The sequence below is a fragment of the Pipistrellus hanaki genome (assembly GCF_964339955.1).
Source record: "Pipistrellus hanaki genome assembly, chromosome: 1".
In the NCBI taxonomy this organism is placed as follows: Eukaryota; Metazoa; Chordata; class Mammalia; order Chiroptera; family Vespertilionidae; genus Pipistrellus; species Pipistrellus hanaki.
In genome coordinates this window covers 166,642,924-166,659,936 of record NC_140503.1, presented here as the reverse complement: position 1 = coordinate 166,659,936, position 17,013 = coordinate 166,642,924, and the positions used below count along the sequence as shown (strand labels likewise).

Sequence of the window (17,013 nt, the reverse complement as noted above, 5' to 3'; positions counted from 1 at the left end):
TCGACCTTTACCCCATCACTCTCTTACTAAACTTTAACCTTTTAGTCTCCAGTTTATCCTATCCCTTTCCGGCTTTAGTTTTTCCTCTATTCTTTCTGTATACCCCCTGCTAAAGCTCTCACTATACTCATAGATCTAAGTTCCAACCCCTGATACAAGTGTATAAATATCACTCTCTGCACTATATTAACTAGTTAAAAAAAAACACAAAAAAAAAAAACGGTTCTACTTTCTATCCTTTTCTCATTGTTTGAGTGAAGGTTGATTATTGTGAATATTGGTGCTTTTCAGTGAAATTGTTATGCTTATTCCAGTGTTGTTATTGTTGCTTTGTAATTTTTTTTAAATCCTCTGTTTTTGTTTGTTTCTTTGACTTCTGTATATCATAACCTTACTTAATAATAGTGGATATTGTATTGTAGTTTGTATTAATCTCCAAGTATTGTTACCGGCATTGGCTGGGCTCAGTGGTTGATCTATGGCAATTTTCTCCACATATATATAGTTTGTTTCCCATTTTTTTAGTTTGCTTCTTCTCTCTCTCTCTCTCTCTCTCTCTCTCTCTCTCTCTCTCTCTCTCTCTCTCTCTTCTTTTTCTCCCTGTTTTCTAACTTCATTTTGTCATTACTTTATTTCTTCTTTGACTTTTTTTTTTTTTTAATTTTTCTTTATTTTATTTTTACCTTCCTTCCTTCCTTCTCTCCTATACCCTAATTTGCCTATCGCTAGGGGTTACCTTTATTAGAGGTTATTAATATTGTAAATACATTCCTGTTAAGTGCCTCTCGTGTTGTACATGGTAGTGTTGTATTTTGCACCTATAAATTAACGCAAGAGAAAGAACACCACATAACCAGACATCCTGAAAAGAGATACCATGGGAAGACAAAGAAACACCCCACAAATGAAAGAAAAGCAGGCATCACCAGAAAAGGAAGTAAACGAGCCAGAGGCAAGCAGCCTACCAGAGCAAGAGTTCAGAATAATGATTATTGGTTGGCTAAAAAGAATGGAAGAGAAATTTGACAATAACCAAGAAGAAATGAGGAAGAACCATCAGGAATTGAGGAAGAACCAAGAAGAAATGAAAAATGACATCGCTACCATGAAGAACTCAATAGAAAGCATCAAGAGTAGACTAGATGAAGCGGAAGACCGCATCAGTGAGCTAGAAGACAAGATGGAAAAAAATACCCAATTAGAGCAGCTTCTAGAAAAAAAGATTAAAAAGCAGGAGGAGAGCCTACGGGAGCTTTGGGACATTACAAAACAAAATAATATTCGAATAATAGGGGTTCCAGAAGGAAAGGAAACTGAGGTAGACGTGGAAAAAGTATTTCAAGAAATAATGACAGAAAACTTTCCTGAGATAGAGAAGAAAAAACCCACACAAATCCAAGATGCTCGCAGAGTCCCAAGCAAAATGAATCCCAGAAGACAGACGCCAAGGCACATTATAATTAAAGTGGCAAACAACAACGACAAAGTAAGAATCTTAAAAGCAGCCAGAGAGAGACAGAAAGTTACTTACAAAGGAACCCCCATCAGACTAGCAACTGATTTCTCAACAGAAACATATCAGGCCAGAAGGGAATGGGATGAAATATACAAAGTCATGCAAAGGAAGGGTTTGAATCCAAGAATACTGTACCCAGCAAGACTATCAATCAAAATTGAAGGGGAAATCAGGAGCTTCACAGACAAAAAAAGACTGAAGGAATTTATCTCCACCAAACCAGCAATGCAAGAAATGCTAAAGGGTCTACTGTAAAAATAAAGAAATAGGAATTGAAGAAGGAACATGGGTATAGAATAAAAATGCCATCAAATGAGTACCTATCAATAATAACCTTAAATGTAAATGGATTAAATGCTCCAATCAAAAGACATAGGGTGTCAGATTGGATAAGAAAACAAGACCCTTACATCTGTTGCCTACAAGAAACCCACCTCAGAAAAAAAGATGCACACAGACTGAGGGTGAAGGGATGGAAAAAAGTTTTCCAGGCAAATGGAAAGGAAAGAAAAGCTGGGGTAGCAATACTTATATCTGACAAATTAGATCTCAGAGTGAAGGACATAACAAGAGATAATGAAGGTCACTTCATAATACTAAAGGGTACAATCCAACAAGAAGAAATAACCCTGGTAAATATATATGCACCCAATACAGGAGCACCCAAATACATAAAAAAACTGCTGGAGGACATTAAGGGAGAGATTAATAGCAATACAATCATAGTAGGAGATTTTAATACCCCACTGTCACCCTTCGACAAATCATCTAAACAAAAAAGCAGCAAAGAAATATCAATCCTAAACGACTCACTAGACCAGATGGAATTAATTGACATCTTTAGAACATTCCACCCCAAAGCCACAGAATATACATTCTTCTCAAGTGCACATGGGACATTCTCAAAGATAGACCACATTTTGGGACATAGGCAGAGTCTATTCAAATTCAAGAAGATAGAAATCATATCAAGCATCTTCTCAGACCATAGTGGCATAAAACTGGAAATTAATTACAATAAAAATAATCCAAAGAAATCAAATACATGGAGACTAAACAACATGCTATTAAACAAGGACTGGGTTACCAGAGAAATCAAGGAAGAAATTAAAAACATCCTGGCAACAAATGACAATGAAAACACAACAATCCAAAATCTATGGGACACAGCAAAAGCAGTTTTGAGAGGGAAGTTCATATCCTTACAAGCCTATTGCAAAAAACTAGAAAAAATGGTAACAGATGAACTAACTCTACAACTCAAAGAGTTAGAAAAAGAGCAACAAGAAAAGCCCAGTGTAAGCAGAAGGAAGGAAATAACAAAAATCAGAGCACAGATAAATGACATAGAGACCAAAGAAACAATACATAAGATCAACAAAACCAAGAGCTGGTTCTTCGAAAGGATAAACAAGATTGATGGACCTCTAGCCAGGCTAACCAAGAAACAAAGAGAGAGGACCCAAATAAACAAAATCAGAAATGAAAGAGGTGAAATAACAACAGACCCCACCGAAATACAACAGATTGTTACAAAATACTACGAACAACTCTATTCCAACAAACTAAACAACCTGGAGGAAATGGACATATTCCTAGAAAAATACAAACTGCCAAAACTCAATCAGGAAGAATCTAAAAATCTCAATAGACCAGTGACGTGGGAAGAAATTGAAACCGTCATCAAAAAGCTTCCAGCAAACAAAAGCCCAGGGCCAGATGGCTTCACAGGAGAGTTTTACCAAACATTCAAGGAAGAACTAAAACCTATCCTCCTCAGACTATTCCAAAAAATCCAAGAGGAAGGAACACTTCCGAACTCCTTCTATGAAGCCAACATCACCCTAATACCAAAACCAGATAAAGACAACTCAATGAAAGAAAATTACAGGCCAATATCCCTCATGAACATAGATGCCAAAATCCTCAACAAAATTCTAGCAAATCGACTCCAGAAGAACATCACAAAGATCATACACCATGACCAAGTAGGATTTATTCCAGGAATGCAAGGATGGTACAATATCCGCAAATCAATAAACGTGATACATCACATAAACAAATTGAAAGATAAAAATCATATAGTCATATCAATTGACGCAGAAAAAGCATTTGACAAAATCCAACACCCTTTCCTGTTAAAAACTCTTAAAAAAGTGGGAGTACAAGGATCATACCTCAACATAATAAAAGCTATATATGATAAACCCACAGCCAACATTATACTCAATGGGCAAAAACTAAAACCATTCCCTCTAAGAACAGGAACAAGACAGGGATGCCCACTCTCGCCACTCCTGTTTGACATAGTTCTGGAAGTACTAGCCATTGCAATTAGACAAGAGGAGGAAATAAAAGGCATCCAAATTGGAAAAGAAGAAGTAAAGTTATCCTTATTTGCAGATGACATGATATTGTACATAAAAAACCCAAAAGACTCCATTAAAAAACTAATTGACTTAATAAATGAATTTGGCAACGTAGCAGGATATAAAATTAATGCCAAGAAATCCATGGCATTTCTATACACCAATAGTGAAACTACAGAAACAGAGGCTAAAAAAGCAATTCCATTCACCATCGCACCAAAAAAATTAAGATACCTAGGAATAAATTTAACTAAAGAAATAAAGGACCTATTTGCGGAAAACTACACGACACTGAAAAAAGAGATAGAGGAAGATGTAAGGAGATGGAAGAACATACCATGTTCATGGATTGGTAGGATCAACATCATCAAAATGTCCATACTTCCTAAAGCAATCTATAGGTTCAATGCACTCCCCATTAAAATACCAACGACATATTTCACTGACCTAGAAAGAACTCTCCAAAAGTTCATTTGGAACAATAAAAGACCCCGAATAGCCACAGCGATTCTGAGAAAGAAGAGTAAAGTAGGAGGGATCTCAATACCAGACTTCAAACTATACTACAAAGCCACTGTTCTCAAAACAGCCTGGTACTGGCACAAGAACAGACAAATAGATCAATGGAATAGAATTGAGAACCCAGATATCAACCCAAATCACTATGCTCAATTAATATTTGACAAAGGAGGCACGAATATACAATGGAGTCAAGACAGTCTCTTCAATAAATGGTGTTGGGAAAATTGGAAAGACACATGCAAAAGAATGAAACTAGATCACCAACTTACACCATTCACAAGGATAAACTCAAAATGGATACAGGACTTAAACATCAGACGGGAAACCATAAAAATACTAGAAGCATCCACAGGTAGCAAAATCTCAGACGTATGCCAAAATAACTTCTTCACTGATACTGCCCCTAGGGCAATGGAAGCTAAAGAGAAAATAAACAAATGGGACTACTTCAAAATAAAAAGCTTTTTTACAGCAAAAGAAACCATCAATAAAACAACAAGAAAGCCCACGGTGTGGGAGATCATATTTGCAAATATTACCACTGATAAAGGTTTAATCTCCAACATTTACAGACAGCTTATACAACTAAATAAAAGGAAGATGAATGATCCAATTAAAAAATGGGCAATGGACCTAAACAGAATATTTTCAAAAGAAGACAGAAGGAAGGCCAAAAGGCACATGAAAACATGCTCAAAGTCACTAAGTATCCGAGAGGTGCAAATCAAAACAACAATGCGGTACCATCTCACACCTGTCAGAATGGCCAACATCAACAAATCAACAAACGACAAGTGTTGGCGAGGTTGCGGAGAAAAAGGAACTCTCGTGCACTGCTGGTGGGAATGCAGACTGGTGCAACCACTGTGGAGAACAGTGTGGAGTTTCCTCAAAAAACTGAAAATGGAACTCCCATTTGACCCAGTAATCCCACTTCTAGGAATATATCCCAAGAAACTAGAAACACCAATCAGAAAGGATATATGCACCCCTATGTTCATAGCAGCACAATCTACAATAGCCAGAATTTGGAAACAGCCTAGGTGCCCGTCAGCAGATGATTGGATCCAAAAACTATGGTACATCTACACAATGGAATACTATGCTGCCATAAAGAAGAAGGAATTCTCATCATTTGCAGCAACCTGGATGGAATTGGAGAGCATCATGCTGAGTGAAATAAGCCAATCAACGAAAGAGAAACACCACATGACCTCACACATCGGTGGATGATAAAGATCTTTATAAACTGATGAACCAAGAGACAGATATAGAGAAAGTAAAGCAACAGGCAGACTGTCAAATTACAGTGGGGAGGGTAGGGATATCAGGGGGAGATAATAGATCAACCGAAGGACTTGTATAAATGCATATAAGTACAACCAATGGACATAAAACTATGGGGAGGGAGGGGATGAGTGGGAGGGGGGCAATAAAAAAAAAAATCAAGAAAATATGTAAAAAATAAATAAATAAATAAATAAATTAAAAAAAAAAAAAAAAAAAAAAGAATACTACACAGCTATAAAAAAGGATTTCTTATCCTTTGTGACAGCATGAATGTACCTGAAGATTATATACTAAGGGAAATAAGCCTGTCAGAGAAAGACAAATACTGTATGACCTCACTTATTTGTGGAATCTAATGAACAAAACAGGTCCAGAGGTATAGATGCAGGGAATGGACTAACAGACCTCAGAGGGGAGAGGGTGGGAAAGAAGGGAGATTAACCAAAGAACATATATGCAAATATGCATAGCCCATGGACACAGACAATAGTGTGCTAAAGGCCTGAAGAGGGGCAGGGATGAGTGCAAAGTGTGTGTGTGTGTGTGTGTGGGGGTGGGGGGTAGGAGGGTTTGGAAAGTGTGTGTGTGTGTGTGTGTGTGTGTGTGTGTGTGTGTTTGTGGGGAGGAGGGGTTGGAAACATCTATAATACTATAAACAATTTCAAAAAAATCAACTTTAAACTAAAAAATAATATTGTCAGACTACAAAACCATAGGGGGGGAGAAAAACAACAGAGGATAAAATTTTAAATGACAATCTGATTTGAATAATGTTACGACAAGGTAGTCACTTTGGCAAGACAGTGAAGTTAATTTTTAGATCTACTATAGCAAAATAATTATCAGAGCAGATTTCAAAAAAAAATACAAAGTAACTTTGTATCTCACCAATTATCTTTAATCTCAGGGATCTCAAATGACGTCTCCATTTTTATTAAAGAAACTATTATCCATAAAATAGCTAGATCTACATATAATCATAAAACCTAATTATAGTTTGTTAACTCCAAACACCTGGCTGCAACTATCACCAATATATATAAGCATCAAAAGGCACAATCAGAAATGCACTCTCCGAGGAGCCTTGAGTGTCCTGACAACCTATTAAGAATAAGAAATGCAGCATCTTTGCTCAAGTAGTTCTAAGAGGGAGGAAAAAATTCACTCATTACAAATTACTGACATAAAAATTCATATCACACTTTGGTGGCTATTTCAATGCTTGGAGAAAATGGCCTAAATGAAACCAAGAACTAGAAACACATGTCTTATTTAAAAAATGAAACAAAATAAAAAAGACCCCCAACAAGCCAAAGGAAAATAACATATAGGAAAATAATCTACAAAAGAGTTCAGCACTGCAAAATTAAATGTACTACATCCTGCTTCTTATAAAAAGACTAAGATTTCTACAAATAGGATGAAGTTATTTTTACCAGAAAAAAACTATATTCTCAAGGGCTACGTGTATGCGAGGACACAGCTTTATCTCCACTATTGAATACTTACTCCCTTACCCAACCAGAGCCCCTCCCTCTGGGCTCCTACAATTCAGGCCCAGGCCCTTTCTCACTAAACCATTCTCAATAGCTAAGCCCAAATTAAAATTAGAATCTTCTAAAACTCCAGGTGGGTCTGTTTAAAATGACTTTACCAATCAAACAGCAATGTATCTATCTCTCTAGCAAAGGCTAATTTGTTGTGGCAGACCACAATTGAATGAAAGCATCACAATCAAGATCCATGTAGCAGTAGTAGAAATAAACAAAGGTAGTTGTGGATTAAGCCTTTTCTTTTTTTAGGCCCCGAAGGCAAGGAGGCAAGTTTTGAAGTTCAGAAACTATTAAAAGTGATTAAGTAGTAAGAGAGGAAATGCTGACCAACAATAATAAAAACATGTATTTATATTACGCTTTCAAGTTTAACAAGTAACCTACATATTCCTTATCTCCTTGAAATAGATAGGATATTAGTTTCATTTACAGAAAAAGGGAACTGATGTTTAGAGAGCCTATGAAAAGGAAGGCGATCAAAGTCCCTCCTATGGTTATGAAAGAGACAATCTGAAATCAGGTCTCGTGCTTCTGGTGATGTTTTCATTACACCTGTTAAAAACAACTGCTTTAGAACAGCAAAGACACAACTGTTCACATATTTGATATTGTTGGTAGAAGCAAAAAAGGGACAGTAACATAATAGAAAATCTGAAAAGTGTCAACCCAGCATACTAAAAACATTTTATCAAAATAAGGTAAAACATATAGAAATTAAACAATAAGCTGAGACACAGGAGTCAATAAACTGTTATACTATTGCTTCTGAGCCAGTCCAGAGTTCTGGGAGAAGAAACAATTTGCCTTATCAGTTGTGTTTTGTTTTGTTTTTTTACAGAGAGGAAGGAAGAGGGATAGAAAGCTAGAAACATTGATGAGAGAGAAACATCCATGAGCCACCTCCTGCACACCCCGGACTGGGGATGTAACCAAGGTACATGCCCTTAACGGGAACCTGGGACCTCTCAGTCCGCAGGCCGACACTATCCACTGAGCCAAACCAGTTTCAGCTCTTATCAGTTCTTAAACAAGTGTCTACCAGTGGAGAGTAACCAAGTCAGGTTTGTCAATTAAGTTCTATTGAATTCAAAAGTTCAGAAACAACTCTTAAATTTGTATCTATCAAAACCAGATTTGAACAGTAGTCATTCTCCACCTCCATACCCCCTCATCATAAATTATGTGGGAAAGTCTTATTTAAAACAACTTAGGAAAGAATTTCAATCCTGATAGTGGGTTATCAACACAATAATTCTTCAGGATAAGGATACTGTTAAAAATCTAAAAACACTATTAGTAGTATTTATAGATTTTCAGTAACTGCTATAGAAATTTTGTTTTTTGATCTCTCATAAGTGAAATAAAGATGAGTATTTCCTGCTACCAACAGTGCCAATATTATTCAGCTCAAGAGTTGTCTGCTGGCAATTCAAGTTGCAAAATGAACACTCAATTGGACTATCAAATGATTCAATACTTTTCTTTAATACTTGTTCACACTTGACTAATATTTCAACCTCGAATATTCGAAACCTGAACAGCTCTTAGTAATAAGCAAGCCACTGCAGGTCCTTATCCTACCTACAATTCCTGATAACTTTTCAGAATTAAACAGCATTTAGAGATTAAATCATATAACTGAGTTCTAAAAACTTAAGAAAACATAAAGGTAAAAAATATAACCAAAGAAACACATAATTCAGTTCTAAGTTCAAACTAATCATACTGTCCATTTCTTAAGACCAGGAATTTTGGACATCAAAAGGACCGCTGGATACTATAATGTTTACTTAAAAACCTTGCTCACATGCCTCAGGCTATATTAACTGCCAAATATGGTGCTGGACAAGGAATTCCCATCTTCTTACCCTCTAGTATATGGGGCTCCCTGATGGCAGTAAATGGTTCACGGAACCAGGTACATGCATTGCTAACATTCAGAAGACTAAAACGAGGTCTGGCATCTTGAACTCCAAACCAGGATGTTAACCCAAGGTAATTCCACGACAATCATATGGGGAGGAATTCGAGAGGATAACCTTGCTGGGTTTGCACCTTCGGTGCACGTGTGTTTTTGTTTGTCTGTTTTATGAGAGCAAAGACACCATCCCTCCAAAAAAAAGAAGAAAAAAAAAAAAAGGCTAAAACATTGGGCAGACCTGGAAAGGGGAAAAAATACTGACCTATGCTGACAAGGATAGATGCAAACCTATATTCGCTGCAAAGCGAGCGGCACAGGGCCAGGTTAAGAAATCTGCTTTTAGAGACGCAGGTAAAAATTCGACCAGATTCGACTAACAAAATGAACACTAGGGAAGCTTAGGTTCCTCCCCCCTTTGACTATCCCTTCCCGCACCCTTCCCCCCCCGACCCCCCCCCCCCCCCAAAAAAAAAGTGGGGCAGAAAGGAAGCAATCCATTCTTCAAAGTACTCAAATATCTCTTCGGTTCCTGGGCCAATAAAGGATCGTTTATAAATAAATAAATAATAAATAAATAAATAAATAAATAAATAAATAATAAATGGGGGGGGGCGGGAAGAAGCGTACGTCACAGACAGCCCCCGTGTCTGAGCGCGCTGGGGATGAACCCGTGAGGGGCTCTCGGGCCGCGGAGCGCCAGGCACCGGGTGAGCTAAGCGGCGGGCGCCTGCAACCCCGGATTCGGTTTCACTGCACAGAAATGGTGCCCAGAGGCCTCTACTTTCGCATCTGCGTCGCTTCTGCCTTCGACACGGGCGCTCTCCCCTCCCTACCCCCACCCCCACCCCCCCGGGCGGGGCGCCCGCCTCCCCGCGCCCCGGGAACCTGGAACGGGAGCCGCGAGAGAAGCCGGAGCCGCGGCGGCCGCGCTCCCCACCTGAACCGTCCTCCCCGCAAAGCCCACCCCCTCGCCGGCCGCAGGACGCCTCCGCCGGCGCGCTCTGGGGAACCGCTGCGCGTCCCCTTCCCATCTCACCGCCGCATCCCTGCCGAGCCCCCGCTCCACCTGCGCCCTCGCAGCCCGCGGCCGCGCAGCGCCGGCCCGCCCGCCCGCCCGCCCTACGCGGCCTCCCATCCCTCACCTGGGAGAAGGCGCCCGGCTCCTCTCTCACGCGTAGCCCCGCAGCGCCGGCAGCCGGCGGGAGCAATCAGTGTCCCCGCCGCCAGACCCCTGGCGCCCGGGCTCCCGCTCCGGACGGTGGCCTCGAGCCGCGGCGCGCGCGAAGGGACAGTCCCCCCCTTCCGACCACCACCACTCCGACCTCCCCTCCAGGCCCCGCTCACACACCTCCAACCAACAGCGGCGGCGGGTACGTCGCGCGGAGGTCAGCGGGAGAGGCGCCGACCGAGGACCAGCTGCAGCGGATTCTCCTCGCTCGCCGTCCCCGCCCTCCGCCAAACGTCAAACCTCGGGAGCCGGGCAGCCGCGAGCTCGTCCCCCTCGCTACCAGCCAGCCCTCGCTCGGCGCCAGGCGCTGCGGATAAGCGACCAGGAGGAACACGGACGTCCCGCCCCCTTTGCCGCCGCCCCCTCTTATTGTTTTACCCCTGCCGACAGGGCCGGGGGACCCCCCGGCACGGCCTCAGCCAATCACGCATCTCCTCCGCGAGCCGGACCCAACCTCCTCGCGTCCCTCAGCGGAGCACGCGCAGACCGTCGCCGCGCTCTCACGTACTCGCGCGCCCGGAAAGCCGGGGAACCGGAACCGGCCTGGAGCCGGTGCGAGTCCGCTGATTTGACGTCACAACGAGGCTGCCTTTCTCCTGGCTGAAGGCTCTGGTCTCGCCGCCCTTCGAGATCGCGCCAGAACCAGGAGCCCGTTCGCCCGCAGAGCTGCGTCTTTTTTGTGCTGCCTTTGGGGACACAGATGTCTGGTCCCCCTTTGATGACTGATGTGAAGAGGGAGGGAATTTAATCATTTTCCTCTCTTAAGTGTCCGCAGGTTGTTTGCTGCTCTAGAGATGAGCATAAAATGCAGCCAGCGCTTTCAGGTGCTTGCACCCTAAACTCACCTAATATTGTGTATTAAGCCATCCTAGGAAGTGGAGGTTTTAAGCTCCACCGAGACCAAATTCATCCTAACAACTCAAAGCTATATATATATATATATATATATATATATATATATATATATATATATATATATATATAGTCTCCTAGGTGCTGGGCCCTAGGATTGGGGGGCGGGGATGACACAGAAGGAAAGAGAATCTATTTCTTTGCGTACCCATTTTATATTTAGGTGTTACTAATACATACTAACCTGTTAACCGAGCGGGACCTATAAATACGTCAAACGTAAACAATATCGGGAACCGGTAGGACGTATGAATACGTCTGTTGCGCCTTGAGAGGGATGGTATATATTTTTTGTAATCTTTTTTTTTTAAAATATTTTATTGATTTTTTACAGAGAGGAAGGAAAGGGGAGGGATAGAGAGTTAGAAATATCGATGAGATGAGAGAGAAACATCGATCAGCTGCCTCTTGCACACCCCCCACTGGGGATGTGCCGGCAACCAAGGTACATGCCCTTGACCGGAATCAAACCCGGGACCTTTATATCCGAAGGCCGACGCTCTATCCACTGAGCCAAACCGGTTTCGGCTATTTTTTGTAATCTTTATCATTGTAAAATTTATAATTTTTTAATTCGACGTTTCCATTTTTTTTGGTAATTTTGTATTTTCCTTTGTGCTTTATATATATAAACGGAAATATATATATATTTCATTTATTTTCATTAAGTATAAATAAATAAAAATATGAAATTACGTCCTCCGGGCGTGATGTACTGACCCGTCCTAGTAAAAGAGTACCCCCCCCCCCCCCCCCCCGTCCCGTTACAGGTTGCATCATTAAAAAGGGAACTCCCCGGTTAACAGGCTAAGAATTTTACATATTGAGGATGCTAAAAGACTAAAATCTAGGATTACAGTCCTGTCCTAGATCTAGACACAGACTTGGTCCCCGGGCACAGCTGGGAAAACACTAGATACTGACTCTCCTGACCTTGACTCATGGAAAAAGCCAAATCTCCTGACAGTCAAGGAAGCCACTCTGCACCTTAATTCTGCAATGTTTCTCAAAGAATGTCAAGACAGCAGAGGCATTTTGGAAGGAAGGGCTGAAATAAAATGAAAGGGCAATTAGGAAAGGAAAGAGAACACATTTATTAAATGCCCATGTACCAAACACAATGTGGGCATATACATTGCATCAGTTTTCTTCACAATCCTATAAGAACAATTTTACTATTTTTACATGTGAAAAATGAGGTTTGCAGAGGCAATGCCAACAGCTGAACCTCCAAAATCAACATAGTTTTACCTAGAGTAGGCTGCTTAGTCATTTTGTTATATGCAAAATATATAGGCAGACCATCACTTTTCCCAAATGAACTTGGGCATATTTTTCCTTAAAGCACTATAATATGCAGGTTGCTCTTAAGTCTAATACTTCTGTACCAGGCATTCTTCTACTTACATAATTGGTTAAGCTTCACAGTAAGCCCATAAAGTAGTTATATATTTTATACCTACCTTTTGCCCCCGATTTTCGGTTGACTTTTTTTCATTTCAAAAGTCGTCTTATACACCGGAAAATACGGTATTTTACAAATGAGGAAACTGAGGCTTAAAGAGGTCAAATCACACAGCTATTTGGTGGAGCTGGGATTCAAACACAAGCAGTCGCTTTCACATTCCATGCCCTTAACCACAAGCCTCAGAATACTTTCATTGTATTTACTGCCACAACTTATCTTCTCTACTGCATGATTGACCTTCAGTGGTTTCCAGTTTGGGGCTTTTATGCGCCACACTGTTATTCTTCACCACGTATCCTGGCGCCCAGGTAAACAATTTCTCTAGAGCAGCAGTTCTCAGAATTACCATGCATCAGAGTCGCCTAGAGAATTTGTTAAAATACATACTGCTGCGCCCCACACTTAGGGTTCCTAATTCAGCTAATTTGTGGTCAGGCCTGAGGACCTGCATTTCTAACAAGTTCCCAGGTGCTGTTGCTGCTCTGTTCTAACAGCAATTAATCCACACTTAAACATATATATATATATATATATATATATATATATATATATATATATATATACTGATTTCAGAGCAGAAGGGACAGAGAGATAGAAACAGCAATGATGAAAGTCATGGATCAGCTGCCTCAAGCACTCCCCACTCTGTAGATCGAGCTGCAACCCAGGCTTATATCCTGACCTGGAATCAAACCATAAGCACCTGATTCCTAGATCATCACTCAACCATTAAGCCACGCTGGCCAGTCTAAACCACACTTAAAAAAACAAAACAAACAACAACAACAACAAAAAACACTAATCTACAGCATAGGTTGGCAAACTTATACGTAAAGGACTGGATAGTAAATATTTTACGTGTTGAGGGCCACAAATGGTCTATCACACACCCTTTTGTTAATTACTTTAAAAATGTAAGAAATATTCTTAACTTACAATAGCTCTAGCACTATAAAAAAAAAAAAAACAAAGACCCCAAGCAACCCTTGCTCTAGGTTCTCAACCTTTCTAATGCAGCAACCCTTTAATACAGTTCATCATGTTGTGGTGACCCCCAACCATAAAATTATCTTCGTTGCTACTGTAATTTTGCTACTGTTAATGAATCGTAATGTAAATATCTGGCAAAAAACTGTTCTTCCTGTTCACTGATTTGTTCTTAAGTAACAACTTACATTTGCATAGCCTTTTATAGCTTTCAAAACACTTGATACATATTATCTCACTTCATTTTTCAAGCAATTTAAAAGCAAGTAAGTTACACTTGGCTAAAAGAGGTCAATTTAGAAAGAAACCTCAGAATGCCCCCTGATTCGTGCCATTATACCATAGACCACTACCAAATGATGAACCTCCTTAGCCTGGAAGCAAGTCTTTCTGATAGAAAACTCAGGGCTCTCTAGTTGCAGGCTCTTTTACAAAGCTTTTTGATGCAGTGAGAAACCTGCACCTATGAGTAGGATGAATCCATTCCTTTTAGAGCAGGAGAGTAGAAAGGCTATTATAGCCTGAAGAAAGAATCAAAGGTTAATGTCTCCTGAAATCTTTCCAGGCATTACCTTTGTGCTACTGGGACAAGTTAGGGTCTAAGGAGAGGTTCCCCTTCTCAATTTGATGGTTGTGTATGAAATATGTCACATTCAGAAAGATGCACGAAACTCTTGCACAGCCTGACATTTGTTGCCCAGTATAAAATGTAACAATATGCACATGGATGAAAAGCACAGCATAGGAAATACAGTCAATAATCCTATATAATAAAAGCCTAACATTGGTTGCGGGCACATCCCCAGTGGGGGGTATGCAGGAGGCAGCTGGTCGATGTTTCTCTCTCATCGACGTTTCTAGCTCTCTGTCTCTCTCCCTTCCTCTCTGTTAAAACAAACAAACAAACAAGCAAACAAACAAACAAAAATATATCTATCTATCTATCTATCTATCTATATATATATATATGTATGTATGTATGTATGTATTTATTTATTTATTTTTTTTAAGCCGAAACCGGTTTGGCTCAGTGGATAGAGCGTCGGCCTGCAGACTGAAAGGTCCCAGGTTCTATTCCGGCCAAGGGCATTTACCTTGGTTTGGGGCACATCCCCAGTGGGGGGTGTGCACGAGGCAGCTGATTGATGATTCTCTCTCATCGATGTTCCTAACTCTCTATCCCTCTCTCTTCCTCTCTGTAAAAAATCAATAAAATATATTAAATTAAAAAAAAAAAAAAGCCTAATATGCTGTGTCCAGCCATCTGGTCAGCTGCTCAACCAATCGAAGTGCAATATGCTAATGATATGCTAAGGCTGCTCATCAGCCCACTATGACATGCACTGACCACCAGGGGGGGAGGGGGGGGTGCAGATGCTCTGACCAGTAGGTTAGTTTGCTGCTGGGGTCCGGCTATGCCCTGGAGCCCTCCTGCTGTCTCTCCTTGGCTGGCCAAACTCCTGCATCCCTCCAGGGCCCAGATTGTGCACCGGTAGGGTCCCTCGGTCTGGCCTGCACCCTCTTGCAATTTGGGACCCCTTGGGGAATGTCAGTAAGGTTGTTTCAGCCCGATCCCACAGGCCAGGTCTAGGAACCCCACTGGTGCATGAATTTGTGCACTGGGCCTCTAGTATTCTAATAACTGTGTATGATGTCAGGTGGGTACTAGACTTACCAGGGGAATCACTTCCTAAGTTATATAAATTTCTAACCACTATTCTGTATACCTGAAACTAAAATAATATTGAATGTCAACTGTAATTGAAAGAATTTTAAAAATGTTTAATGTAACAATATGAATGATTTTAGATGGCGGATTTTTAGCTATGTAACTGATCTTATCTATTAAAGTCTTCAAGTAGAGGAAATTCTAAATGCTACCAGACAGAGCTTGAGAAAATAAAGGTTGAAGACACTAAGGAGGTCTCTTCTTCAGAATTTTGAGACAAAAACCTCATCAAATATCAACACCCAAAAGTAACCCATCTTGAATGATTGCTTGTAAATTCTAATAGATTCTATCCAATGCTCACTAAGCTATGATGAGGGCTAAAATCCCCTCAGGCCAAGTGATCTAAGCAAACAGTACTCCTGGAAAGTGTAAGAACTAAAGGTAATGTAAATAAAAGAGGGTTCATTTGCCCTGAGTTGTCTGGAGTCCAAAAAATGACGACTTTGGAAAGAGGCAAAATGTTACCATGTTTATCTGGCACTGTCCAAGGTACACTAAATTTGGCAGACACCAATATTCTAGCCATTACTGGGCTACAGAGTGTGTTGAATTCTTTAAGCCATACAGTGTGGATATGAGATGCTGCAAGGTTACCCAATGGTCCCTATTTGATTTAATGTTCACCAAGCCCTCTGACCCAGAGGAGGGGGCCTTGGTCAGCAGATACTCTAAATGTTGGAAAGGCGTATCTCCCTCTGTGAAATGGCACCTCGTGGGTCGATAATCAGCCTCAGAGGAATTAAGTTAGTATCAGCCAATGTCCATGAGCCACATTTCCTCATTTTGGGGGGAGGGGAGAGGTTATACTGCAAGAAGACAGAGCTGAGGAGCAAATTCGCCACTAAATATAGGAGTACAAAACATAAGAGTACAAAAACATGTGGGATCAAGTCCCATTTTCTTCTCTAATTTTGTGACACTGGTTGTTAGGTTAGTTCGCTTCTTTAGTCTTTAGTTTCCTTGTGGATAAACAGCCAACTTTATGAGTATTGGGAGGATTATTTATCGTGTTTAGAAGTTTCTGACATAGCAGATATAGAAGTGATTGCTGTTACAGAACTGAGGCAGACCCTCAACATTGGGAGCCCCAACACGGTACTACAGACAGTAATGATCAGACGCTGGGCCAGATCTGCCCTCCATCCTTCCACTTTCCATTCTCCTGGGTCAAATACTTGGTTTGATAGTGCAGAGAAACACTGCGTAAGTCTTTGTCTTAGACAGTCAAGTTCCGAAGGAAGAGGGAAAGGATATAGTACCTTTGAAAACAAATTTGTTTTCTTAATCTCTTGTACCAACCAGACAAAAAAAACCCACCAAAAACAAAACCTACTCAGGGTAGTAAAAGACAAAGCTAATGCAAAATATAAAGCATTCGTCAGCAGACAGAAAACTAGAAGATGGTAGGACAGGTGTGAAACTTCTTCTGATTGGAAAAAGATCACAAAAAATTACAGTTAATACAGTGAAAGCATTTTGGCTTCCTTCTACCTTGACCAATGTGAGAGCAGAACA

At 40.7% G+C, this 17,013-nt stretch overlaps 1 protein-coding gene across 4 annotated transcripts in view; it reads right to left on the bottom strand.

The window, feature by feature from the left end:
• Positions 1 to 17,013, bottom strand: part of G3BP2 (G3BP stress granule assembly factor 2) — an 84,105-nt gene that overhangs the window by 29,485 nt on the left and 37,607 nt on the right. Inside the window, exon 1 of one of the 4 annotated variants that reach the window (XM_084883085.1) lies at positions 10,520 to 10,912. The exons of 2 other annotated variants lie outside the window; for them this stretch is intronic. The gene's annotated coding sequence lies outside the window, so the exon portion shown is untranslated. Of the gene's footprint in view, positions 1 to 10,519; positions 10,913 to 17,013 lie in introns of those variants that run through there. One more of the 4 variants, XM_084883086.1, reaches the window with a different exon arrangement.